The sequence below is a fragment of the Struthio camelus genome, chromosome 3, assembly GCF_040807025.1.
Source record: "Struthio camelus isolate bStrCam1 chromosome 3, bStrCam1.hap1, whole genome shotgun sequence".
NCBI classification, from domain to species: Eukaryota; Metazoa; Chordata; class Aves; order Struthioniformes; family Struthionidae; genus Struthio; species Struthio camelus.
This window is the reverse complement of record NC_090944.1, coordinates 81,704,368-81,732,262: the sequence shown is the minus strand read 5'-3', so window position 1 is coordinate 81,732,262 and position 27,895 is coordinate 81,704,368. Positions and strand designations below refer to the sequence as shown.

At 40.9% G+C, this 27,895-nt stretch overlaps 1 protein-coding gene across 8 annotated transcripts in view; it reads left to right on the top strand.

The window, feature by feature from the left end:
* The window catches only part of IYD (iodotyrosine deiodinase), a 65,523-nt gene extending 38,865 nt beyond the window's left edge, over positions 1-26,658 (top strand). Inside the window, exons 6-11 of one of the 8 annotated variants that reach the window (XM_068938752.1) lie at positions 15,345-15,812; positions 20,249-20,497; positions 21,182-21,302; positions 22,420-22,478; positions 23,036-26,427; positions 26,534-26,658. The gene's annotated coding sequence lies outside the window, so the exon portion shown is untranslated. Of the gene's footprint in view, positions 1-15,344; positions 15,869-20,248; positions 20,498-21,181; positions 26,428-26,533 lie in introns of those variants that run through there. The other 7 variants (XM_068938746.1, XM_068938751.1, XM_068938748.1 and 4 more) reach the window with 7 other exon arrangements.
* The last annotated feature ends 1,237 nt before the right edge of the window (positions 26,659-27,895 follow it).

Genomic DNA, 27,895 nt, shown 5'->3' with positions numbered 1-27,895 from the left:
GAAGCTTTCTTCCTTTTTTTGTATTTAAAATTCTTTCTGACTCTCTGAACAGAGCAGAACAAATATATCCTAATGAATTATATAATGAATGGGAAGTTAATTTGGCATGGGCAAGCCAATTTCAGTTGCCCCGAACGTCATCGTTATTTGAATTTATTCAATAATTGGCGTGTGTCCTCTATGAGGGCAAATGCTTCACTGCAAATGCTTGGTTTTTCAAAACTGAAGTTGTATTCTGTGTGCATAAGATTTAGCTTTTTTGAGCGGCAATGGTTCAGGTAGACTGTGCAATATGTTTTTCTAGCCCTATTTGGTGGCGTATATGAGCTCTCTAACACACATTTAGAGTGTAATACCTGCAGATAATGTGTGTAGCTTTAAAATGAGCTTTGGTGAACAGTCACACAGGCAGCATTCGGTAACTGAACTGTCAGTGAAATGCAAGCAAGAAAGGACACTCCATTTTGAATTTGCTCTGTATATTAGCAGAAGTAGTCCTTGTATATGTCCAGTAGCGTTGCTGAATACAGTCACTGGAACAGCTCACAAACATTTTCAATTGTTGGGGCTAATGCACATTATCTCTGAAACTCACCTAAGGGGTTTTAGGAAAAAAACGTGTTTTAAATTTCACTTGCACCCGTCATTGTGGTTCCAATGCATTGTGATATAGTTGTTAGTACCACTCTGAAGTCCATGTCAATAGGGATCAGCATCTATGGGATAGCATTGCCAAAGGTATTGTTAGAAATCTGTCCCCACTAGCAAATACACTCTCCAAATATAAGCAAGGCAGCCAGTTTTGATTAGTATGAGCTTATTCTGCTTCTAAAGTGGATGGATTGAAGGGTTCCAAGGATAGCATTCAAGCGGTTCTTCATTTTCAAAAGCCATCACATTTTAGCAAACATCAGAGAATTTTGGGGTAGCAGACAGCTGCTTTCTTGTCTGAGTTGTACCTTTTTTGACATGAGATGCTAGAGACATAATTTTCTTTTCCAATGTAAAGGAAGGAAGTAGATCTTCGTCAAGATTCAGATTGACAGGAGTTAATATTTGCTTGAGAACAAATGTGTATTGTTCTAGTATAATGTCCTCTAATTTAAATCATCTGCATGCAATTCCTTCTGTGGGTCCAGTCTGTAGTCTAAACCAGAAACTGACATTTTAGCTGGGTACGTTTCGTTTCAAAGTGCCCAGTACCACTCAAAAAAAACCAGCGTGAATTCTCGTTTTCTTACGTTTTATAATTTTTGTAATTAGTGGATCTCCATCTCTTTCCTTCTCCATCTGAATGACGTGTATGTAATTTTTTTCTTTGTCACTGTGGAGAAGTACTCCATATCTTCATGTTCATTGTACTTAGCTTAGCTTACCTGGTTTCAGTATGCTATTTGTACGTGAAAGAATGTATAAAAGTGTTGTCTTAATCTGAGATACAAGCTGTTTGAGGATACTTGAAGCTCACTGTTTCAGCTTGCGTGAAAAGAAAGGCAAATTAGCTTTTTCTGAGTACTGTGCTAGCAGCCTCCATTGAGCACGGACTCCCTGGAGTAAGGATCAAATGGATGTGAAGGGCAGAAGGCCCAAAGAAAGATGGTTCAGATAGGGTGGAGTTTGCCAAAGGCGGAGTGATGTTCAGATCTCCTTCCTCTGTTTCCTGAAGGACTCTGAAGTTGTCTTACACTGTCAAAGGCACATGATGGAAAGGTGATAAAAGGCCTTTGCTTCTGTATTTAGGTGTTCAGTAAGGAGTGTTTTTCTTCACAAACATATCTTATCTAGCTGTACCTGATTAGTCATTGCCAATCCTTAAGGGGTTATGCCCTTCCTTACTGTTGATTTAAACTTGCCTCACATGTGGCCACACGTTAGAAGAGTACTGCGAATTGGAAGCAAGCACATCTGTGTGTGCACAAGTAGGCATCTGAATGTGGCCACTTCCTGAAAATGTGGCTGTTACCTCTCGGTCCTGGGAACCTGGTTGCTGGCAGCCACTTGATGTCCCAGGTGCACTCCTGGGAGTTTGCAGTTAGCAGAACATATCCTGCATAAGACACAGGAAAACTGGCTACAATCCATGCTTCTACTCCCATCTGGAAACTACTGATCTTACTACAGAGAAGAGGACACGCGAGACAACTTCTCTTTCCACTTGTGTAAATAATGATTCTTCTTGTTTGTTCCACCAAACCATCCTTTTAGAATGAGAGAAGAAAAGGAGCAAAACAGTCTAGAGAGAGCAATAGAGAGCAAAGATAAGCGAGAATATGCAGTTTTAATGTAAGTTTTAATAAAGTTCTATGACCTCCCTAGTATTTAAGAGCAGCATTTGCTAATATTTTAGATTTTTCATGAATGACCTACAGTATTCGTAAGACTCTGCTACATCTCCTTGTGTACCTCTCAAATGAAAATACCTCTTTCGAGAAGAGGGTTGTATGAATGTAGATTTCTTCCATATGAAATAATGAATAGTCCTGTGTGCAAAAGGAACTTTCTATCAATGTTGATTTGTCCCCTTTTCCTCTGTCTTTTTCAAATATTATTTTCCTTTTTACCTCTCATCTGCTGTCCATTTACCTCTTCCCACTTACCTTTTTTATTTCACTCCTACTTAATGCAACATGATTTGGATCAGCTGATTCACACATATACTTCCCCTGCTGAATAACCAGCATGAGACAGGAAAGCCTACCCCCTGACTAGTGACTGCTTGTTTCCTACTTTGTCTTTCTCAAATGCTTTGTCCAGAATAGGTGTAAGTTCAATTTTCAATGGAGAGAAGGGAGAGAGATTATAACCTTCCACACAGTTGAAAACCATCTCTGCTCAGTTAGTTTTTGTGCTGGTTTCTAATAGTGTTAGAATACACTCTAAGGAGGCAATGTGTTTAGCCATAATTAGATGTTTTCCTTTAGATCTGTATATCACTATTATAGTCCACATTAACAGACTGCAAATGTGGGCCTACCTTTTCTGTTTGTTTTTTAAACTAAGGCTTAGCGTCCCTTTGCACTTGCATTTCATTTTCAGTTCTCTTGCATTAACGCTGCAGAGATGTTTCACACATGACTAGGAACATTCTTTTTTTTTTCTCCTACACAGTGCTTATAAGCAAATTCCTACACAAATAGGACTGCTGGCATTTGGTCACTACAGTCTCTGAGATGACAGGGCTAGTGTAGCTACCATAGCTGTTGCTCTTCCAGGTGTTACTACTCACAAATTGGGCAGTGAAGGTGCTCATACTAATGCCTGGGATTGTAACACAATCTAAAGCAAATCCAAGCTTCTGAGGGTGATGCCTGCTAACTTAGAAAGTATCCAGAGGACAAGACCAGAGTGAGTGCTTGATATAAAGACCCTGCATACCTTTGTGTTGATGTGGCTATGAGAACTAAACCTCTAATTTCCATTCTACTCTACTGTATCTTTCCTGAAGTTACCTTAAACTCACCAGCTGCAGAGACATGCTGAAGTTTTATTGTCCTTGATGTCTCTTGTTGTCCCTAATGTCTCCTGTGTAACACCAGCAATGCTTTCTGTGCATTATAGAATATCCTTTTTGCCTGCTTTCATTTCCTTTTCTTGGACATTATTGTTTAATATTAATGGCTGTAATTTAGGAGTACACTCAGCCAATTTGAGTTTTATATTTAGGGAAGGAAGAAGGGAAAATGTGACAGTAGACAGAATTTATGGACAGACACATTTGCAAGGTGTAATTGCAAGGTCCTATTTCATCTGTATTGATGTTGACTTTAAGAAAGGCTTGCGTAAATAAACTTGAAAGTGTGAGTGAAGCCTATTTAACCTCTAATTCCAGTAAAACAGTATTAGCTCTCAAAGCTCTCAAAGAATCATTTCTTAAAACAGCTTTTCATTGTAAATTCATCAAACGCATCAGTTGGAAAAGAAAGCATGTTGTGAAGCTGCTTAAATTGACTGTTATATTTGACATGGTTCTTGTGTAAGAAACAGAGGCGGCAGCAGAATAATTATGTCAGCATGGCTTTCCACTTTGTACATACATGGGTTCGCAGATTGAACAAGCTTGCAGATTTGTTCTTTCCCGAAATCTTTTTCCCTCTCTATACAAAGCCAAGCAAGGCTTAGCATGTCCACTTTGACTGTTTCCCTTCATATGCGGACTAGGTTGTCTTCTGTGTATTAAGACCCTGTCTGTCAGTTTCTGACTGTATAATTACTTTTAATGGAAATTATTAATAACCTTAAAAACCACAAGGAACATGACTGCATTTCAAGTCCCAGTAAGTTTGCAATGTTGGCAGTTACAGAATTTATTCCTGTACTTGTAAACTGAATGCAGTTGTTACAGCATCAGCAAGATAGAATGAATATTGAGCACCACATTATATTTTCACGGCATTTTGTTTTCTGTGGTGACAGTTCAGGGATTTATTATATCTGGCTACAGCCCCTGGAAAAGATGCCAAGGCTAAAATGGACTTCATCTGTCATGAAGTCCACAGGCATCTATTTAATGTGGATTATTCCACACATTGCTGTTCTGCTCAGTGTATGGTACAACTAATTTTCCATGTGACAGTTTTGTGAAAGTATGGTAGGCTAAGGCTAAATCAAAACTGAAGGACTCAGGAGTGCTTCCCACGTCTTGTGTAAAGATCTGTGCTCAGGCTGTTTCCTGACTTACTTAACTTCCACCTTTTCCTCTCCACCTCCCCTGAGTTTTCCCTCCTGAGTTTCCAGCCATAAGAAACTCAGGCACATAGGCATGAATGGAGTTGCACGATATCCTAGTGTGGACAGTCCTGAAATCAAGATTGCAGGGCATGCCAAGGGGAGCACCCAGCCCAAAGGCTAGATGCGGAAGCTACTGAGAAGTTTCAGTAGTCCAGGACAGCAGACGAGGCTATGAAGTGACATTCCTATTCAGTATAGCAGAGGCAACACCGCAGAGGAAGGAAACCGTGTGTTAAAAGGAAAAGAAGCATAAAGTGACATGGGCTTATCTAAAGACTCTGTATTCCACATCACTGTCTGAAGGACCAGAACTCTACTACATTATTGCTTCTAAATGCTTTTGTACATAGCCATTTTTTAAAAGAGGGGCTGCCCTGCCAAGTAATTCTCTGTTCCAGGAATCAGAAAGCTCTGTCACAGCTTAGGCAGGCAGGCGTGTTCAGTGAAAGTGCACAGAAGCAATGTACAGTTTTATGCATGTGGGAGTTTGCCTCCTCGAGAAGCAGTCTGTGCTTTTTCTCTAGTTTGTTAGAAAAAAAAATAAATTCTGGCATGCCATCCTGGAAAGGTTGCTGGACCCTGACCTACTTTGACCTGGCTTAATTTAGGATACTGCCAAGTTTATAACATAGGACGTTCTTTGGCTGCACTGAGTGAACAAAGCAAGCTGATAGCAAAATACCATTTGCACGTGCACAGAACAAAATACAAAAATAGCTTGTTTAAAAAAAAAGTTTCCTTTAGGATGACATATAATGGCCTTCTTTTAATAGCCTGCCATGGACCTCAAGAGCTGTATGACAAGTCATCTCAGCTTCCTGAGTTTTATCTGTCTTCCCAGACCTATTACTAAAGCAGGGTTTAATAGTGCAAAACACATCCGAATCTTCTTCTTCCTTTTTTTTTTTTTTAAACCACATTTTTTTAACTTCATTACTGGTTCTATGCAGGCACCCATTTTGTGTTTGCCTACCAGGAATGTCAGCCAGTATTTACTGATGCAACAGTTCATAAAAAAACTGCTTTTACATATCCCCACATATGTGGGAATTCTGGCAAAATTCAGGAATTTCAGACAAAAAATATTAGGTATGGACTCATGTGCAAACACTTGCTTTGGAAGTACTTAGATATTCGTCAAATCAGGGACAAAAATGAAGAGCAGAAAACATAAATTACCTGATCAATGACACTGGAACACTACACCTTGAATTTCAAGCAGCCATAGTGACTCCATAAAGTAAAATATTTTTTTTAAAAATGTGAATACATTTGAATAACAAATATATAAGACTTTGTGATCAACTCATAGTTAAGCAGAATATAAACAAGGTTCACCAGCTGTGTAGAGAAATCACACTGAAGAGGTTTTATTTTTTTATGCTGTTCAAAGATGAATATGAAACCAGTGAGTGTAAACAGTTTGGTAGCCAGCTACCAGCTCATGTGAGGGGAGCCAGGGAGCATATCGCCGTGTTCCAGCAGCAGCTGTTCCACAGACGGAGAGAAGCAGCCGGACACAACATTGTTCAAATGCACTATCAGATTACCAGCAAAGTAGCGTCAATAGGACTGACTCTGGGGAGTGCTGGAGGAGAAATCTTTTATTTACAAACAAAGCTCTTTGCGGGTTGTTCGCCCGACAACTACTTGCGGTGCAGTACGTTTCACGGTGTGAATGACAAAGGACGGGTAAAAAAGGAATGAGAAGAGAAACGACAGAGATCCCTTACAGTTTCTAGGCAAAATATCTTTTGTGTCAGTTTTGGGAATGTCATTCATTAAATGAAGAGGCTGTTCCATGTTCTGAGAAGTAGTATTTCAAACTTCTTGATGAAAAACTGCACTACACTGTAACAGACCTTGGTTTTTTTTTCAAAGCAGCAGTCTAGAATTTCTATTGTTCTAGCTCATTACCTCCATGATGACAGGTATATCTCTAGGTTTATAACAGCCTATAAGAATGGGAGTTCCTGGTATGAACTTGTTCTTCATGAGCAATTTTTATTGTCCTCATAAAAATCACGAGGTGATAAAATCTCCCAGTCACTCCCCTACCATTAACAATCTCCCATTCTTCCTCCTCAGAAGGATGCAGCAAACTGGTTGTCATCAAGTTATATTCTTTTTGTCAGCTTTTACTTAGAAACTGTGAAAACAGGACAGTAGGAAGAAAATGAAGTTTTACAGAAAGACTAGCAGCAAGACTCATTATTTTACATACTAAATTTAAAGAAATGTTCTCCCTCTATATTCTAGGGCATGGACCTTTCGGGACCGAAGGGCTCTGAGTTACGATTAAGAATTTGAAATTAACTTTGTTTAAAAGTGAAAGATGCTGAGGCGCTGAAGGTGTCTCCTAATTAGTCACAGGCCAGCTGCAAAATACAGACCTAACTGGTAACCTTTCTATTACTCTCCAGCTATTGGTTTTCACACCTGAGAAACGGAGAGAAAATGGGAGGAAGAAAAGCATCAAAGAAGAGTTATTTTCCATTTTTAAAAATTAATGAGACTGCAGACTTTCACCTAACATTGCAAAATGCTATTAGCTACCACACTGAACCTGCCAAATCTGTGGAAGAAAAGACACTGCTGACTTAACAGCTCTTTGGAGTCCTGGAGCTTGTTACAGGATCATCTTTGCTTTCATTATTTAGGAGGTGTCTATATCTATTGTAATTGCATGTTGTACAAGGACATCAGAGGCATTCCTAAGTGTCAGGAAATGAGACTAAGCAGTAAGGAATGGGTTGCCTGAATTACCAAAGACTGATGTGAGAGCTAGCTGCCTTTCCTTCACCGCACCTTCTTTTTTCCACCCTCTCTCACTTTCTGTTTGGTGATTTGTTCATGTTATAGAATGAATCAGGTAAAGAATGCCTCATCTAGGAGCAGTGTAACATCCGAAAGAGAGCTAGAAACAGGCAAGCTTCTGTGAGTACAAGGCTTATACAGTCTGCTTATCGGTCTCTCCAGTTTTAACAGTAAATTCTAAATTTTCCCCAAATTCATCAGGAGCAGAGGTTTCGAAGATAACAAGTTTCTAAAAATTTCATGAAAATGTGTTGCTAAGAAGACTACCAAGGGAAAGTTTGAGTTCAGCGATTATATTTTATGTGTCATCTACAAGCTGTGCTATCAGCACTCATGGTCTGAATCAGCCATGGCCTGTGCTGGTTCTTGCCTGGTCAAACAGGTAAAGCACATGGGAGGGAAATGCAGGTATTGCATAAGTCAGGGAGGAGGGTGGGGTGCAATATGGGATATTGAGAAGCCAGGGCTGTTATAGTGGAAGAGATCTGCAGGACGTGAGAGGAATCTTATGTTGTGATGGAACCTTTAGTTAGTATGAGAGGGAAGTAAAAGTCTTGTGGATGTGAGGGTATGGGGAAGACAGGAGAGCATTGTGGTAGCAAGGTTCGTGAAGAAACAGTTCATACTGCACAGATGAAGTGAAAGAGACACACGAGACATAAATCCATACGAAAACAGACAAGCTAGATTTTTGTAGTTCATCTGCTTTTGGAGCGTCACGTGTAATATGCCTGCTGTTTAGAATCTGGCAGAACAGAAAGGCAGGATTTTGAGCAAGCATTAAAAAGGAAGTCAGTTAGCCTGTGTGTGCTAGTGCTGCAAACACTATGGAAAGAAGCCACTGACATGTTACTGAGAGGTTAGTTTAGATATCTCTATCAAAAGTAAACTTCTGCCTTAAAAACTGGTATGCTGAGTCTTAAAATCTGCTTTTCCTCTTGGACGGCAGCTTGGGTAGCAGCTTGGGTCTGAAATACAATTTACTATATTGCACCTCTCCCCCTCTTAGCCACCTCATCCCCTTTTCTTCTCCCTCCTCCTATTTGATGAGTATCCCCACTTACATCACTCCCAAGGTGACCATAAATCAGCTGAGAAAAGGGGAATGACTACCTTCCTTCCCTTTGGGTGTGTAGCACACTACTCTTATGAAATGCTTAGGTCACCTGTCTTCTCAGCAAGTAAGCATTAAGTGCACAATGTAATCCAACAACTTAAGTGTATCTCTTCTCTTTGGAAGAGCCACTAGCAGTTTTTTTGGGATACTGTTGCTGATTTTTATCTATAAGGATTTTTTTAAGGAGGAGTTTTTCAAAGACATCACATTTACATAGAGCCCTGTGTTGTTTCTGAAACACTGTGGATTATGAGCTGGTAATTGCAAAGGAATTTGATAGCAGCAGCTCTACTAAGCAGCCGTGTAAAATTGTAGAAGCACAATAAAATATGGGATCATAAAGAAATTCTAGACAAAAGTGAAAGGAGAGTTCAGAACAGAGCACAGTACCACAGCAGGTGGTTGCAAAGATAAGGAATGTAGATTGCGGGGCAAGCCTAGCTGTGAAATTGCATGGACTATCTTAGGGAGGTGTCAGTTTGCCTTTCTGTGCCTAATTTCACCTATTTAGGCAAGAGGCTAATACCCCTGCCTTCAAAAGTGCAGAGTTTCTGATTTAGCTCATCTTCTCAGAGTGTTTTGTGACACACAACTAGAAGGCACTGTAGAAATGTAAATGAACGTTTAGGAAGCATTATAGTTCCTTTGCAATCTGTTCAACTCCTTAAGAGAGAGTGGACTGAAGCAACTAAGAAAAAATGGAATTTATGTCAGCAGCTGGATGAAAGGCACGCACACACAGAAAAGATTGGGGCACAATGCTAGGGTGAGTAGGCAGAGATGGATGAGGAGAAGAGGGAAGTGTGTTGAGATATAAACAAAACATGGGTGAATGGTGAGTGCCTGAGAAAAAAGGAAGTTGGAGATGAATGAGGGAGGGCAGTACACAAATGGAAGGGGCTGATGATGGATAGAAAATGAGGTTAGAGGGTGAAAAGACAAGGACCTCAGCCAGTGTTAGACCACAAGGAGAAGGAAGGAAATGGCAAAGGGAAAATCAAGTAGAAAATATGAAAATATTTAAGGAGGAGCAAATCACGTTAGATAGAGAACATGTGTAGGGAACAAACTTCCTGAAAAAAAGATCTTGGGGAGTATGAATGAAGAAAAAAATGTAAGAAAGAGAAACAGAAGGCGATCAAAAGAGAAATGATGGTTGATGAGGTTATGGTAATTGTGAGTGGAAAATGAGAAAAGCAGGAACATGTCAGTGTTTGCAAGAGGTGGGAAAGAAAAAAAATAATTAATTGAAGGCATGACTGATTGGCGATGGCCCTTGTAAGATGGTTTTTGAATCCTGATCAGGTTAGAGACTGTTTATATAGTTTACCACAAATACATTACCGTACAGTGTCACTAGAAGTATCACCAAGTTCTGAAAACTGGCTAATGCTAAAATACCAGCCTGTGGACTACCTGTAAGTCATTTAAAAAGGTAGAATAATTTATAATGTGCAAAGTGTTTTCTTCCTTTTTCCTTTAGTGCAGCATTCCCCCCTCTCTCCCTGAGCAGCACTTCCCACCTGCCCTTTGTGGAATGCACAGGAGAAGCGACCTCTGAATGCAAAGATGCTGCCAGCCCTTGTCAGAGAGAAAAAGCCCAGAGTTCATCAGCCATTGGCATCATTTATGCTCCTCGGCTGAAATGTAGCTGGCCTGCTCTGAAACAGAAGCAAATTGTTTTGCAGTCTTTGGCTGCTGCTATAACACAGTGAACTTGATATGACACTGTTATGGCATTGCCAGTCTGGAGCAACTGACTAATAACACTTTTCTCGCTACCTTTGTAAACTCATCATGCTTTCCTTTTCCTCTAATTTCTCCATTAGAAACAAGATAGTAAAAAGTGGGCCTAAATTGCAGCCACAAAGATTCATACTAGACCTTGAGAAAATTTCCTGAGAGCAAACTAGGTGATTTAGAGAGATCACTTTCCTCTGATTTCAGGTGTTTTAAGAACATGCTAACAGCATGTAAATTAAAAAGGGATTGACGGCCGGGGCTTTAAGACACATGCCACAGGACGACAAGCCAGTACAAGATCAGGTGGGTGCGGAAGCAAAATCAAAGGGACGTTAGATCGATTAAATATAAACCACATCAGAAATACAACTGATGAGACATTTATTCATTCAGAGTCAAATAAGGTAGGGAATAAAGTATTCCTTTACACCAGCTCTCAGGGAGACGGTGTGAAAAGCTAACAGAGTGGAATAAAGTCCAGTACCATGGGCTGCAGTCATCAGAGAATAAGAGAAGACTGGACTTCCCTGAGCCAAATGACAGCAGTTAGGCTGGGGTCAGCAGTTATTCAGGGATGTCTAGAGATGAGGGGTCTGTACTTCAGACTGTTTTATAGCATTTGTTCTTTTTTTTTTTTTAATTTCTCGTTTACCTTTCCTGTGGGAAGTGTTTTAATGCAACAGTGCAGTATTTTGTATTTGTAGAATCCTTGTTTCATTATATTCCATAGAGGGTTGTGGTTGGCGAGAGGCTCTAACAGTTGCACACCATGTTTTCTGGTGTGGAGAATAATTTTTGCTTGCTGGGCTGGCAGCTGCTGTGTAAGTGTTTTAGTCCTTGTTAATCAATCTGCCTTTTGCAGCAAACTATAGTGAACCAGCTCTTTGGGGCTCGTTATCCAGGCTCCTTTACAACCCACAAAGGGAACAAAAAGTATTGAAGGAGGCCCCAGGGGATATCCCCTGCTTAATGAAACTCTGCCGCCCATGTAGAGCCACCAGCGGCGGCAGGAGGCTGGAGGGGTCAGGGCTGGGGTGCTTTGTGTTCTGACAGGTCAGTGCATTTCAGAACCAAAGAGCCCCGGTGGTGGGATGGGAACAAGTCAGAGCAGCCAAGAAATGGCTCTACGTGACACTGGAGACGATTGAGTCAGCTCTGAGTGGCACCAGGAAACAGAAAAATAAAGATGCTGCAAGCTTGTGTCCTTCTCACTCATACACTCTGCAGGGTGGAAGTAACTGAGGACTGAAAGAGAAGTAACTCAAAAGAGGAAGGAGGAAATCCAGTATCTGTGCTTTTAGGTGGGTTTCCTGGGATTCCAAGGAATTCGATCTCCTGAAGTGTGCCAGGGTAGAGAGGTGGGGCTCTTCACAAGGACGAGATTGAAAGAAGGAAATGAGATTTTGTTATTGTATCCTATCTAGACACCTGCAGATTTAGGGTAAAGAGCTGTCTCATACAGATTTTGAATGAGGCCATCTTTACCCCTTTTACTCAATGGATGTGGGAGCAACAAAGATCCTCACTTACTTTTACAATTAAAATAAAAAATAATTCTTCCCTGTTGTTCTGCTTTGAGGTTCTTACATACTGGTGGGGAACTTTGCTGAGAATAAATCATAGAATAGAAAGCTCTCTGCTCTTCCCTCATTAACTGAATCGCGTTAATTAAGGGCAGGAAAGGTGAAGCAGTTACATTAAATGCTGAAGCTTCAAACAGAACACAAACCTCTCCATGGACTGGAAAGAACTTAGCTTCACACTAACGCTGCTGTGCCAGCTCTTAACTTGAACAAAACTCTAGGGATTTAGACCCATCATTAAGTATATTAATCCTAGGATTACTTTCTAATTGCTGTTTTTAAACCACCTGTTCTGCTGCCTGGTGCTCTGTCAAAGCTGTGCTCACAGGGAAAAGCATGAGGAAAGGAACTGACAGAGATTTGCTTTGTGGTCTCATAGGGTGTGAAGTGGGTGCTACCTAGAGATTCCTCACTTGTTTCCACACTCTATTCAGAGTGTGACTTTGGACTGAAAGAGTTACATCTGAACAGACTAGGATGAGAGCATCATTATAAAGATACAGAGGTGCTCTTACAGGTGCAGTATGTTCTCTCCCACCTAGCTGTATCAGTATGAAGCATGCAGAGAGGCACACCAGCTATGCCACTGAAGTTCAGCAGCGGAGTCTTTGAATACGAATAAGGCTTTTGCTTCAGTCTCAGTCCTCTCCCTGCCTGATGAATGAATATATCTCTACAATTTTGCTATATATGTGATAACAGTGGATGAGAATTAGCCATTCAGGATATCTGTTTCACGTTCATGAACAAGCAGAACGGCTAGTGCCCGGGAAGTACCCAGTAATTACCCTTGAGCTGTCCTAATGAAAAGTGATAAAGAACAGCAAATACACCAATGGTTTTTGTTATTACAATGTTGTTGTTGTTGTTATTACTAAAAGGAGCAGAAGTGGAAAGAGCTGCATCTGCTGTCTGCCTCTTGAACATGAGCAGGGCTGCAGTTCAGTGCACCTCCTCTAAAGCCTGAATGATTGATATGTTTTAGTTACTGTTTTGGTCGTGCTAGCTACTCCAAAGGTAACTCTGGCTCCTGTGTAGAGGGAACGGATCCCACCTTGATACCTTTGCCTTGGACATCCTCTCAGGTTGCATGAACCAAAAGCAATAAAGGTTCTTCTCGATACCTGCTCTGGTAATGAAGTAGTTAAGTCAGACCTGCATGAAACCCAAGAGAAAAGCACTGATTAAACGCCTCGCTTTATCTTCTACCATTATTTTTGCCTACTCTTTTTCACCTTCTTCCGGTCTTGGCAGTGCATGTTCTTGTGTTTTTTGAAAAAGCTGGATAGGAAATTAGTAAACACTTTATTTGGTTCAACATATGTTAAGGAAGTGGAAACAGCTGGGGGCCAAAGGGAGAACGTGGCTGGCAAGGCAGGTTGTTATTTTTACACAGAGCTGTTCAGTTAGATCTCCTTGTGTAGAGACGACACTACACTGCCTAGATTTATCCTGATGGCTCCTACTAGTCCTCTTGCCTTCAAGTGTTTTGTCTTAGCAGTGAACACACCTGCATGTTTATTCACTGTGATCCATTGCACAACAGCTTCTCATTATCTCTCCCTTTCCTCAGCTCCTTTCTCTTCCTTTTCCTTTTGCACAGCTGTTGCCTTTGTTGCACACCCTGCAGACACGAGGCGGGGAGCAGAGAGAAAGGAGGCCTGGCCTGGCTTTGCCTGTTGCCTTCCCAGCCCTTGCTCTTTCAGGAGAGAGAGCCTAGGGTGAAAGCTGGGCTGAAGTAAAGCAGCCAGTCAACCTCTGCCAAGTTTGAAGAGACAAACCAAGCAGGAATATGGGGAAAATTATTGGGCAGAGGGAGCGGATGTGATGTTAGAAGTGCACAGGAGAATGGTGTCGCTCAAGTGACTTTCTTCACAATGAGGGAGAACTGAAAAAGTTAGTTAATTTTGCACAAAAACCAGAGCGAGAAGTGACAGAGCAAAAACTTGCAATCACCTATCAGTGATCTGGTGGCACGACAGAGCCCTGAGTCATTCTGCAAGGAAAACAGAGGTGTTACTGTAGTAGATAAGAAAAAGTGATGTAATAAGTGACGCTGTATCAAGGCAAAGAATGAAATGATCTCTTCTGTTTTTCCTCCCTTTCCCAGTATGTTTTAAAAATTACCTTCAAATCTATTGCCACTTATTTCCCGTAATGAACTAAGCCAAGCAGATTGGCATATTTTCACCCATCGCAGGGAAATAACACATCATGTAGGTCAAGCAATATTCTTCATCCTTGATCATACCAAGGCCACTTATATGGCTACAGGGATTGTTCTTGGCATTTTTATTCAAACATCAAAGACCAAGGCCACTGTGTTTATGTCTTCCTGGTTTGCCAAGGAAAGTGACTTAACTGAAAAGCTCTTATTACTGTTTTATTACTGTTCTGTACTAACCCTTTCAAATTCCAGGGAGCTGAAAAACATTTCCAAGCAAAACATAGTCTTGATTCTTGGCTTCTGTGTGAGAATTTTGTAGCCTACTTCCTATGTCAAGGATCACATAAGGCTTATCCAGAGATTTATGAGAGTCAGTATGAGCAACACTTAACTTTTTTTTTGCAATATTGACTCTGAAATTGGAGCTCAGCAGCTTGTACAGAGAGAAAAGATGAGGACCAGAGCTGCCCCACTGATTCTGTTGGCATGGAACTCTTTTACACAACCTTAATTCTGACCAGCCAAAATATATTTTCAAACTTCCAATAAATGTGTGTTGGAATGTTTTTCATCATCCACGACGCAAAAAATTTTAATGATTTCATTGTTGGAAAATATTTAGTATGTTCTGTGGCCCAGGAATAATGTTGTTATCTTTATGTATTTTATGGGGCTTCCTGGGTCTGCAGTGCCATTAAACAAATGCAGAAATAACAAGCCTAACAGAAATGGCAGTTACTTTACTCATTATTTCCAATTTTTTAAAATATTTTTGAAATAACACAAGTTTACTTGTCCCATAATTATCGTATACAATAAAATACCCCAAGGGCAGAAAGTTAATATGTTATACTAGTGTAACAAGCAAAGCTTATATCAGTTAGTTTGCCATTTCTTTCCCTTATTACGCTGGCATGGATCTTAGCCCTGGCTGCTGTGCTTTTTTTTGCAATTTTCTATTTAAGGATTTTAGGCTGCAGACTTGCTTTAGTTAGTAATAATGTAAGGTTGTTATCGATGCCAACTAATTGCTTCATTCCTACAATCAGATGTTTCGCATTTTAGAATCCTTTGATTTCCTATCAGTCAGATGATAAAAAGAGGAGAGAGGTTTTGTAATAAAACTTTCAAAGAACAAACAGAAAAAAACCTATTAAAGTCTGACTATGTAATTCTTGCCTTCTTTTAGTTCAAAAGGACAAATTACCAGCGGCCTCTGAAAAATCAGAACATGCAGAAGTCTTCATTAAAGCTGAACATTTCAGGAAATTTTGACAGATCTGCTTCTGAGACAGAATTTCCTGCTTTCTGCCTTGATGGATAAAATACTGACACACCATTGATTCATCTGTTCACTTTGGATATATGCTGATAGAAGCACTCTGACTTTTAGAGTCAGAGTCTCCAGGTGTAGAAAGTCGGGATGTCACTGACTGCACAGAGCAAGACTCTCACATCCTGTTTGGCATCCCTGGGGACTTAGAAGGCAAAATCATAAGCTTTCATGGACTCCAGATGCCAGTGGTATGCAGGTGACACCCCACTTTGTGTGCATTAAGAAGGAGCATTGCTTCGTAGCCATCCACCAGCCTTCAGGATCTTCGGATGAAGAGAAGCTGGCTGAATGACTAAAGATTAAAAGTGGTGCTTCAAAGAGGTTTCTGTCGCTTTCTTCCCATTTTTGGTCATTTGTTGCTAACTATCTGCAGCTTCTTAGTCATCCTTCTGGAGAGCTAGTTATGGCCATCCAGCTTTTTTCTTTTTTCTTTTTTCTTTTTTCTTTTTTCTTTTTTCTTTTTTCTTTTTTCTTTTTTCTTTTTTCTTTTTTCTTTTTTCTTTTTTCTTTTTTCTTTTTTCTTTTTTCTTTTTTCTTTTTTCTTTTTTCTTTTTTCTTTTTTGTCTGAACCTGGCTAATGCAATTCACCTCACTCTATTTGATATTTATCTGGCCAAGGTTAAATAGTGATTTTGGGACTTGACTGCTGCAGCAAAATATACCTGAAAATATACTTCAAAAAAATGAGAAAAAGTATTCAAGTAGTCCTAAAATTATCAACCAAATTCTTAGTACCACAGGATTTTGTTTTTTACTAAGTTTGGCATCGGTAACATTGGTCACGGCTAATGGACTGTCCCACCCTAGGCTGTGACAACTTCTGGTCACAGCTAATGGACTGTCCCATCCTAGGCTGTGATAGCTTCCAAAAGTTAGTCCATACTGGAATGATGAACCTGTCAGTAGAAACCCATGGTTAAAGCTGAAGTGAACAGAACAGTCAGGGAGAGACAGCCTTCAGGAACCTTGTCTGCCTGTAGGCCTTTAGAAAAGCTTAATTTATAGCAAACAATACTTTGGCATCTAAGCTGTCTAGACATGGGTGTCTACTTTGAAATCATTTTGATGGGAGTTAGGCCTGTGGGTCCTTTCCAAATACCATGGAAAAACTGCTACGGTTATCTTTTGGGGGCCTTTAAAATAAATAGCCTGCTCGGATATGGTGCTGACAAAAAAAGCTAGGCAGGCACTGATATAGTAATGTACAGTAAAAGTGGTTGCATATAGCAGGAATTTAATGATAGAGGAGCAGCATTCCATTCCTGAACACAGTGGGAGTCCAGACTTCCATTGGAACATAGCACTAAAGAAGCACTGAAAGTTTGGGGTATAGCTATGGCTGAAGGTACTTAAAACACATCCAAGCAGTGCATCTGAAAGCTATTCAAAATGCCCAACTTGGATAAGGATACCAGGAAACACTGCTTTATTTGTAGACATCCTGGGCAGCTGTTGGCAGATTCTGAAGAAATACAGAGGGCAAAAAAAGAAAAAAAGCCTAGATGCAGCGTACATTTTGCATTGACAATACATTCCTCTTCTGCTTCTGAAACATAATAAGCTTAAAGAGACTGCAAATAGCTAAAAAGCTGTAATTAGAGCCTTCTTCTAAAGCATGCATTTACTTCCTTGACGTTACGCAGGATAGTTCCTGTTTTCCTGTTGTTTCCTGTGGCATAAACATTTATTTTAAATTTCTTTTGTCATCTGGATAGATTTTGTCTGGAGGAGACGTGCTTTCATGTGACATTCTTCCTGTCCTGTAGCTGTTTTTGTGGCCTCAAAAGCAATTGCAGGATATTCCTCTTCCAGTTCCTTCAGTGCCTCTCCTTACTCCAGTATCTCTAATCAACCAATCTGTAGTAATGTTAGATATCATTTTTTCCCAGGAACCTATGTAATTACCTGAAAGAATTGTTTTATGTAGAGTAGGCTGGTCCTGAATTTCCCAGAAAAGACTGAAACGTTCTTCAAGATTCTATAGCTCACCGAGGGTTTTTGGAAAATTATGTAAGTAAAGTATTATTCAGAAGATAATCAAACGAGATGTGAAGGAACAGCAGGTTAACTTTATTAGTCTAGACCCTTTGGGGTCAAGAACAAGCTTGGCAAAACATCCAGGGTTTTTTTTCATCAGCTGGGACAGTCTAACAAAATTGATTCTCCCTCTTTTTGCAGGGGTATGGGCTGGATAATCTCTTGAGGCCCCCTCCTCGTGTGTGTTTCTCTGACACTAAAATATATAACTCTTTACCTACTTAACAAGCGGTATCCCATGACCACACATACAATAGGAAAGTTGAGAGGACTTTCATTAGCTGCCAGACTGCACTGATAATCAGCTTTAAAACTGAAAGTTGCCTTTACCACACGATTTCTTCACAGCTACACAGCTCTGATTTGTACTGAGCAATCCAGTGGGTAAGTTCTGCTAGCAAAGTTTTAACAGAAAATGACTGTCAAGTTCATAATCTGGCAACTGCAGAGACCCTATTTTAAAATTTGCACATAGGTGTATTTCTGTAAGAAGTGCTTTTCTGGATTTACCACGTGACTTACAGACTACATGATTGAACGTTGCTTGATAAACTAGCCAAAAAATGTAATAGCTGCAGTAAATCCATTATGTAAACCTTCAAAAAGACACATTCAAAGACAGAGACTCTTGGCTGAGGCTATTACAACATCAGAAAACATTCAAAAACAACATTAGGAATCTATTTGAAGTCTATTTGGGTGACTGGCAAAGTCCACTTTATTTAGGATTCAAGGAGAAACACTTTCTGATGGCCATCAGTGATGAGATCACTGAATTTTTTGTTCATCAGAGCAGAAAAAGGAAGCTGGGGGTGGTTCTTTTACTCTAATTAAATGAGCAGGGATCATACCTAAAGATCATACGGGTTTACTTCCTCTCAGGAATTTCATAGCATTAGTCTCCTATCTGTATGTAGTTTTCATTCAGTATTGCTACTTTTCTGTAATGTTGTAGATGACTGCTAAAGTCATTTGTTTTAGCCTCCTATGAAAGAGAGAAGGTAGTGGAAGAAATGGAATGTGAATGGTCAGGTCGATACAAGCAGAAAATAGGCAAAACAGTTTTTAGATAGATGTGTTAATGACCAATCAAAAGGCTTATACTAAGAGGGACAGTGATCCAGTAACTCCTCATAAATAAATAAATGAATTAACCCTTGTGGCTCATAAAGAGTGAAAATACTGGTCCTTCTTTTCAGCATCTCATACAAAAGTGTTTACATTTCAATAGAAAGAAATGTAATCTGCAAAAGAATTGCAAAAGTGGGTTTTATTTGCCATGCAGTTATCTTCCAACTGTTTACTCCAGAACTCCATGAAGCGTATGATCAGGAGGAAAGGTTTTATCTGATCTCAGTCAAGATTCTGGTATATATAAATAAGGACAATTAGGAGCTATAGCTTTTGTTGTTAGCAAACCAGTCCGGGTGACACCTGAGAAATGTTTGTTTATTCTAGGAAGCCTGGCTTCACCTTTCCTCAAAGCTCTGTCATATTCCCTCTTTTTCTTCCAATTAGAGTATTTTCAGCGTATTAGCTTGCATTCCAAACAGCAAATGGAGCATTTTGTTTCTAACCGTACAAGGTCAGCGCATACTGCTTGTAAAGTTAAATGCTGAGCACTACAATCCTTTTGAGAAACTCGTTACTCAGACATACACCAAATTTTCTGACCTAGTTAAGGGGCTGACATATCATTGAAAGAGTTAAGCTGGTTCAAGTTATAAGACTGTACAAAGATGCAAGTGTACTGAGTTTCACGGTCATTCCTATTATTTCATAACAGGACCAGAACACAGTGGTATAGAGTGGTAGCTAGTATAGCTACATCTGCACCAGCCCAGCGCGACACTTTGGTTTTACCAGTGCCAGACTGTAATAGCTGAAGTGAAGATAAACCAACCGTAAATATTAAGACCTTCAATTAGGGTCTGGTATTCTCCCAGAGTTTATAGCACCTGGCAGGGGGTGCTGGTCTTTCAGTATGGTCTGGTTAGAGCGTGGGGTGGAAAGAAGCGCAGGCAGCCAGTATGCAGAGGAGGGCAGGGACATCTGGTTGTGAAGCGTCAGCGGGTGGGGAGGAAGGGGTTACCTGCCAGCCTGCATGGTGGTCTGTGGCTCAGGGGAGACAAGGCAGAGGCTGGGGCAGGACATGCTTGAGGTGGTTTGGGATGGTGGGATGTCAGTGGGCTGCCTGACCAAAGCATACCACACCGTCTCTAAGTGAGGCCCTTTCCGTTTAACTAAGTCTGCATTCGGACTGTCAAGCTAGATATTGAGGGGCAAAGTAAGATGTGAATTTACAGTGTGGGTTGCTCCTCAGTACCTGCCTGGGTGCATGCTCTTACGACAGGATAAATTTTATCCCTGTTTCAGTGATGATTCATTTTCTCTGAAGGATAACATACCGAGTACTTACCATAGAGAAGTAGCACATAAATAAGCAGTTAGTGCAAAGTAGCTGCCACTAACTAATAACCTGAGAAATGGGATTTTTCTGGTAAAATAATTAATGCAGCATGTGTTTCAGTGCAATATTAGTGGAAAGGTGCCTATTCCTTTCCTTAGGAGATTTTTTTACCAAAAACAATAGGCTATGATTTTGCAGTATGGGAAAAAAAAAGGTGGGTGAGGAGGGTTACAATAGGTGTCAATAAAATTCAGAGTAGGAAGGAAAAAGTCAATATGAAAGAGTTATTCTTTGCTGCTTCCATTTCCAGAACAGGTGAGTATGCTGTGAAACCACCAGATGGCAGGTTCAAAGCAAATGAAGTGGCATACTTCTTCACAAAGTGGGTGAAGAACCTGCGGAACCCTTGTCCACAGCCTCTTGTGGGTGCCAAAAGTTTTCGGAGGTTCAGAAACTGACTGTGTAAATTCATGCATGAAAAATCTATTGAGGATTAACAGGCACAAAGATCGCAGACCCGGTTCGAGGAGTCTCTCATACACAGACCCCTGGAAACTGGGTAAGAAATCTTGCAGAATGTCAGTTTGAGCTTGCCATGGTCTTTTACTCCTCCTTGGCATCTATTATTAGCCACTGCCAGAGACAGGGCATTATGCCAAATGTTCTTCTAGTTTGACCCACTATGGCTTTTCTTATGTTCTTAACTATACTGTTATATGGCACCTTTATACCAGGAGTACTATGTCTATACACGGAGAAGATGGGACTATGCTGTACTGGCTGTTTAAAGGACACAATTTCTCTGCATAGCTGAGACAGCAAAAGGCATTCTAGTACCAGCACACAGCACGTGAACAGAACAGGCGAACTCGACAGTCCCTCCAGTCTAAGTTTTGAAAAACAGAAATTTAGTGGGAAATATTTTTAAGTACAATTCTTAATAGCAGAAATAAAAGTCTAATGTTTGAAGTCCATATAACAAAGAATAATTAAGTCTCCTACACAGGACTGCCAATTTGAGAGTTCAATGACTTATTTTGAGTGAAGAAAAGCATTGTTTAGCATTTGATAATGGGGAAAACAGGAGACATTCAGAGTTGTTATAAAGCAAGTTTTATCATTCTATAGATAGTAGATAAGTTAATTTAACTGAGACTTCATTTCCTGTTGTTACAGTTGTGCCAGTAGGAAAATCATAGCAGCTATTTCTAAAGACTAACTGGAAACTTTATCTTTTTGGCAGGCGGTGTTAATGGCTTGCACACAGCAGGGCTCAGCCTGGAAGAAACCTGGATGAAGCTGCTCACAGACAGAGAAGAGGCCTTCCAGTCATTTTAATCAAAGAGTAACTAGGATGGTGTAAGGTATTATCCTTCATCTGACAGCTAAATATATTCATATGGGTCCTCTGGCATGACACAGACAGGAAAAGTGTGCCTCACAACAGATGCGACCTTAGCCACGTTATTACTGTTAGGTGCAGACCTGCTAGATCTGCCTGCATTCTGGCCAGCAGGACATGTGCAAGCTACCGATAGGAAGCTGCTAAGACAGATTAAGGAATATCTACGCCCATGCTAGAAATCAGTGAGGGAGAAGCCAGGGTAGTTCTCCCTGGGCTCTAGAAACAGGAGGAAGCCCGGAATCCTCTCTCCCTCTTGCCCAAGAACCACACAACACCATGCTGCCTACCCCTGCCTGGCACTGCAGTATCCTGAGCCCTAATGACAAATCCATGGAGTCCTAAGGAGGAGCTTCAGCTCCGCTGGCAAATCTCCTGCACCCAGCACCTTCCCTGGTACATCCCTCTCTCCTCTCTGTCTTCAAGGCCCCTGGGCACCAAGTACTTGGCATGGGGAGACCCAGGAACAACTTGTAACTGTGGGGAGGACCTCCCTGTCCCTAGCCAATGCCATTGCTGCTTTTTACCCCTCTGTACTGCAGGACTGCGGGAATAGGGTTCCACCTCTTTAACCTATGTAGGCAGTAGACAAATAGATAGACTGCTTCTGCCCTCATCTTGCTGAGCTACCAGAACAGAGGCCATGGAAGCAGAAGTGGTACTGAGGTAGGGACTGCAAGTGTCTTGTTAAAATGGGAATAGAAAGGAAAAGTCTGTGCTATGACCTGTTCAGCTTTGCCTCAGTCTTTCCAGAGTCAACAGCCTTCTTTGAGGCTGGTGGGACCTGGAATTATTTGCTTCTGTGCAACACCCATATCAGCTTACAACATGCTTCCTATTATTCACCTGGTGTTCCCCTCTTTCCAGATCCTTTGGATATAAGTGTAAAAAGCAGGAGGACTAGGGAAGGAACAGGGCTGAGGGCAGATAGTTGAGAGAACCCTGAGAGCAAGTAGAGGAGGAAAGGGGAGGGTGACGTTCTCAACTTTCCTAAGTGTGAGGATACTAACTTAGCCCTGGTGCTAATACAGTGATGAGGTTCCCAAATCTGAGCATCCTTGTATCTCTCTCTGATTCAGGACCTGGATATAATCACCACACAATTTTCTGCATCTGACTGCAAACTTGGACCCATACAGTGAGTTGGTGGTAAGGGGAAGAGAAACAGGACAGCAGTTTCTGGATACAAGGCAAAGATGTTGACCTGTATGTAGGGAGTTGCTTGTGTGCCATTCATTGTCATGGTTCAAAGGAACAGGAAATGTGCAGGTTTGGTAAACAAGCTAATTGCACTAAGAAAATACTTCATTGTATGTCACCGATTTTGACTCTCGGGGTAAACTAACTTCCAAAACATTTTCATTCAGCAAAACCCCGAGGAACTATGCTGTTTTTACTTGGTAAACATTCCCTTTCCTAACAAAAGGTATTACTAGTCAGGAATGAAACGGCTAGGCATACTTTTTCTGAGAAGTGAAAGCCTGCAGGCAGAATAGCTGACATTCACCTAAAACCCTATAATTCTGTGAGTGAAGAAAAGAAAATACACTCAACTGGCAGATGAAATGTACTGCTTTCCCTGTCTTCAAGTAAAAGGTCAAGCAGAAAAAAATCGGGAGGTTAGAAATAAATCAGGAACAATAAAAATAGTTCTTAAAAAAATGTGGTATTAACACAGTGCTCTTCTTCCTGTAGCCTGATCTCGCTGTACTGCTAGAAGAAAAAATCCTGAGAATATGCCAAAGTATTGAAAGTGATACAATTGCTTTATGAAGGGCGAGGAAGCAGACTCTGTGGGTAAAGGGCTATGTCTTTTACCTCTCATCTCTCTAGTGGTGACCGAAGGATCTCCTTTGTGAAAATAAAGGGTACCATTTTAAGAGCATTCATGTTGCTTGAGTGCGTTATTTAAACAGTATCTCCACATTGCTGAGGTAACTTTAGTTAGGTTCCTGTTTATGCAATGTAATTAAACTATTGCCCTTCTGAGGGCAAACTATCCAAATTAAATAGTCTTGTTTGGGTAAGGGCTGTTAAAATGTAGAGCAGCTTATTGGCCTACTTCAGTTTTATTGATCTGACTCTCTGAATTTATCTTTTATATCGCAGGAAAGTCCCTCCGGGCCTTCTGTTCATTTCATAGACTTTTTTCCCTAGTGTGTCAGGGAGAAAGATATTCTGACACACTTGTAGCTGCCTTTGCTCCCTGTTCAGTGAGAGAAGGTCCCCCTGGAACTGTGCATCTCCAAAGAGACTGTGGTAAAACAGTGCTTCAGCAGAGCCACTCGGTAGAGTTTCCAGTTTTAGCTTGCAGAACAAACTTTCAGCTATCCCTTCGAGCAGGAAGCTCAGGTCAGACATATGGCTTTTGATCCTCAGTTTTATATAATGAATTAAAGGCAGCTGCATTTTCCCCTTGTATTAGACATGCATAATTAGAATAGCTTGCTAGTTTCTTTATTAACACAGAAGCATTTTTGCTTTTAGAGTGGATGCTCTGATCAGAGAGAGATTATTTGGTAATGGTTTTCTGTTTGGAGCTAGCCTGTGGGAAGGTGGTATAGCAGACTCAACTTGGAAGCTGACACCAGTGCGAAGAAGGTCTATACCTTCATAGCCGTGACTGGCAGAGATTAAGACAAGTTAAGTGAGTTGACCATTTTCTCTCCATGGACCTCCATAGACTACCTTTCAGTTTCTGGAGTTTGAATACCTTTCTTTTTCCCTGTAGGTGATGTCTGTGTGCCTGAAAGGTGATGTCTGTGTGCCTGAAACAGACTTTGCAATCTCCTCTGCTCTGGTCATCAGTGTGCCTGCACCTGTTTCTCCCCATGGTCCATTTCTGCTGGACCTCCGATGGAGAGACTTGTTCTCGAGGCCTCCTCACTGCTAGAGCTGTTTACCCACTTTGATTTAACCTTTCACCTCCCTCAAATCCCAACTTTTCTTTTTAAACTTCTGTGCCAACAGACGAAAATGAGATTCCATACTTCAGATTTTGGGCATTTCTCTGGACCTGGCCAAGTGGTTGCAGTCTGCTCCTTCCTCTCTCCTCCCCCCTCGCCCCCAAAACAACTTTTCTTAATAATTCAGGATGGCTTCTAGCTTCCTGATCACCCCCACTCTTTTCCCTGAGGAACAGTGAAAGCTTGTCCTACCCAGCTGCTGGGAGTAGGCAGGACATAGTTTTAAGTCCTACTCTGAGGAGCTCAATTACAGGAGCTATTTTTCTCTCTCTTCCACCCTCAAACTCCAGCTCAAGCCAGAAGGGAAGTGAATCTGAAAGCTTTTAAAACAGATTTGTAACTTTTTATCATTTTCTCACCACAGCCGAGTTTCAAATCCTGTTCTTATCAAAACGGACGGAACTTTTCCAAAGGAACTAGGTCTTAGGTGACTATAGTGTTAGAATCAGAAACTTAAATGTAATATGAGCTGGAAATACTTATATTCTTAGCTATTTTCTTCCCAGCTTCCTCTCAGAGAGTAAGTTCTGCTCCCTGAGATGTGAACACATGAAACTTCCTGTATGGCTGTTTTCCTGAAGAAAGTCTGGGTGGCAGTAGTGGAATGCTTACTCTGCCCTTTAAATTTGTGTTTTACCAAGTCATTAAGACAGGCTGTGAGTAAGGCAAAGAAAGCGTGCTTTTACAACCCTAGATTCTTGCCAAGCCACCTGGGCACAGGACATGTCTGCACAGTTTCACGTACAGAGGCCCAAAGCAGTCTCCGTGCTAGAAGTGACAGCCCCAAGTTGCTGTAGCTCTGTGCCCCTGCAGACTGCCTTTGCTAAGCGGTAGGGTGTATTAGCTTAACCGACACGCTGTGCTGGCATGGCTATACTCCCTCTGGGACCTGAACTAAGGCTACTTCTGCATATTTCTGGTATCAAAACTAGTCTATCTGGAGTTGTCCTGGCTTCTTGCACAGTAATGTATTGTACCGTGCAGATATATTCCAGCCTCCCTTTGAAATAATATCCCAGATGTCTTCAGACCTTGCTCACTCACCAGAGTTGAGATCCATATTTCAAATAGCTATAACTCCTTTTTGGTAACTACTGTAAAAACACACAAAACACACAATGGCAAATTAAGCAGTTTGAAGCACAGTGATGAGAAGACAGTAAATACTCCTAACAAGAAAAGAAGGTTAGTTTTCTTACTTAATGTTGAGCTGTCTAGCATTTTATGCCTGTGTAGCAAATTTAAAGACTCAGTTGGAAGACTATAGACTATGACAGTAGAAAGATTTTTGACACAGAAACGTGCCTGACCTTCCCTCAAAAAGCTAAGCTAAAGAGTAGTCCCAGCCTTGTTAGAACATAGGTTTAGAAAATTTTTTTCTATTTTTCATAGTTTTAGAATCTTTCTCTGTTCAGTTCTGTGTGGTCACCTTTTTGCTTTATCTGTGAAAATATGGACTGTTTGGAATACGTATACAATTTATGCAACATGATATTGGAATTTTCCATGCTTCAGAAGGTTCTGCCTGGCAGAGAAGAAACTAAGGTTCAGACTACCAGCGCTGCCGCAGGATTCTCTCTTGGCTACTGAGGTCAACTCAAATGTAAGGAAACAGGTCTGTTTTGGATAAAGCTCAGTTTATTAACAGGTTACTCTCTCCATCCTGAGTTCTGGTGGCTCATTACTACGTGGCCCCACATGCTCTCCCAATTCCATGTGTGTTGCTGTAAATTAGTGGAAATTAGCCCCTTCTAACACACTAGGATAATTTAAAATGCAGTTATTCCCTGATCTAATTCAGTCAAAATGATCCCTGGAAGCTTCAGTATCTAATAGTAGGGATTTTGAACCTAGAAAGTTCAGAGAAAAGTAGGTGAGGAAGAAAATGCATGTGACTTTGACAGCGTATCTGAGTTCTCAGTAATTTCTGTTGGAAAAATGATGACAAGCACCTTGGGGAATGGGAAAGGGGGGCATAGATTCATGTAACATACACACCTGTCATTCATACCTACAATCTCACACAGAATACTGTTTTCTCACGGAAAGATACTACTATTCACAGAAGAAGAAAGGCCAAGTAGGAGATTTTGCAAAGATCAGAATGAAGAAAAATAGAATGTAAGTTTGCATAATTGGCACAATGGATTTTTCTTGCAAAAATTGCTACCGGAAGCTGGTGGTGTTTATCATTATTTATTTTGCATGCTACTATCTTTACCTTTAGATATGTTCATAGCTGACCTCATGTGAGACCAGAGGATGCATAGACTGCAAAAAGTAATTTTGAACACCTTTCATGCTCCAAAGTACTTTATATAAGACCAGTCACCATTTCCTGCCATTTTCAAGGTAAAATAGTTCCCTGTAATAGTAGCAATGAAGGGATGGTATAGGAACAGCCCCCCAAAAGAGGGGGAGGAATTAAAAATATTTTCATGTAACATTTGATTTGAGAGTTTAGCCACCATTAAAATGGGATAAATTATTTTTCCACAGCCCTGAAGAATTACACGTGTTTGGGGCCTGATCAGTTTAACTGAAAACTTGTTAATGTAGTCAAAGGGCTGGGGTTTTAACACGCAAATTTAAACAAGCAGCTCTGGCTGTGGGTGTAGTCTATCCCAGTTGCTCGAACTGCTTGAATGCAGACTCACTGAGCACACCCTTGGGTTAACAGAGAACCTTTTCCATGTTCCCCAGCAAAGCACGTATTTAGGAATGCTTGCCATCAGTAAGATACATCAGAGAGGTCTTCCCACCCCAGCGTCCGATTCTGTGCCCCAGGCCTCCACGCACCTGGAGCTAGCCTCTAGCCATGGGCTGCCTGGGACCTTGCTCGCACTGCTGCCAGGAGAGGGTTTTACAGTGTGTGCTTTGGGAATCTGGAGGCAGTTTTGGCATTAGAAGCAAGCTAATGCAAAACACAGTCACAGTGCTTTCATGTGAGCTCCTGAGGAGAGGCCGCGGCTCTGAAGAATATGCGCAGCCTTGGGTTTGTTTATGAGGAGAAAAAAAGAACTGTTGTGGGAAATGGACACGTCACCGTTCCTATGGTGTTCTGTAGGTTGTTTATAGGCTAGTGCCAAGTGGCTCGCACAAACACACTAGTGACAGTTCATCCTGGGAACTGCAAAGTCTCCTTTTGATCTTGTTCAAAACCTAAAAAGCAGAGAGTTGTTTTAACTTGTAACTCTGTTGCTGCTATTCAACTGTTTGAATCATTTTTTTTTTCCTTACGTGTGCTACTCTTAGCACAGTTGAGTTTTCCATCTAGAACACAACATTAAAAACATCACAAGCAGTACCAGTGTTTGAAGTCCATGCCTGTATCCTTGGGTAGATATTTTAACTGCAGAAGTTTTGGGCAGCACAGCCCATAGGAGGATCTATATCCACCTATGATATCTGTGATTTTACCTCCACTACTTGGCATGTTCTTAAGTACTATTCCAGGTTCAAATCAAAAGTGTTTCTATTCTTGTTTCATAAGAGCTTTGTACATTCTGTGAGCCCAAGAGAGTAAGAACCGCTGGCTTCTCTAGCCATGTTTTGTTGAATTATTTTACATTTTCAGATTGGTTTTATT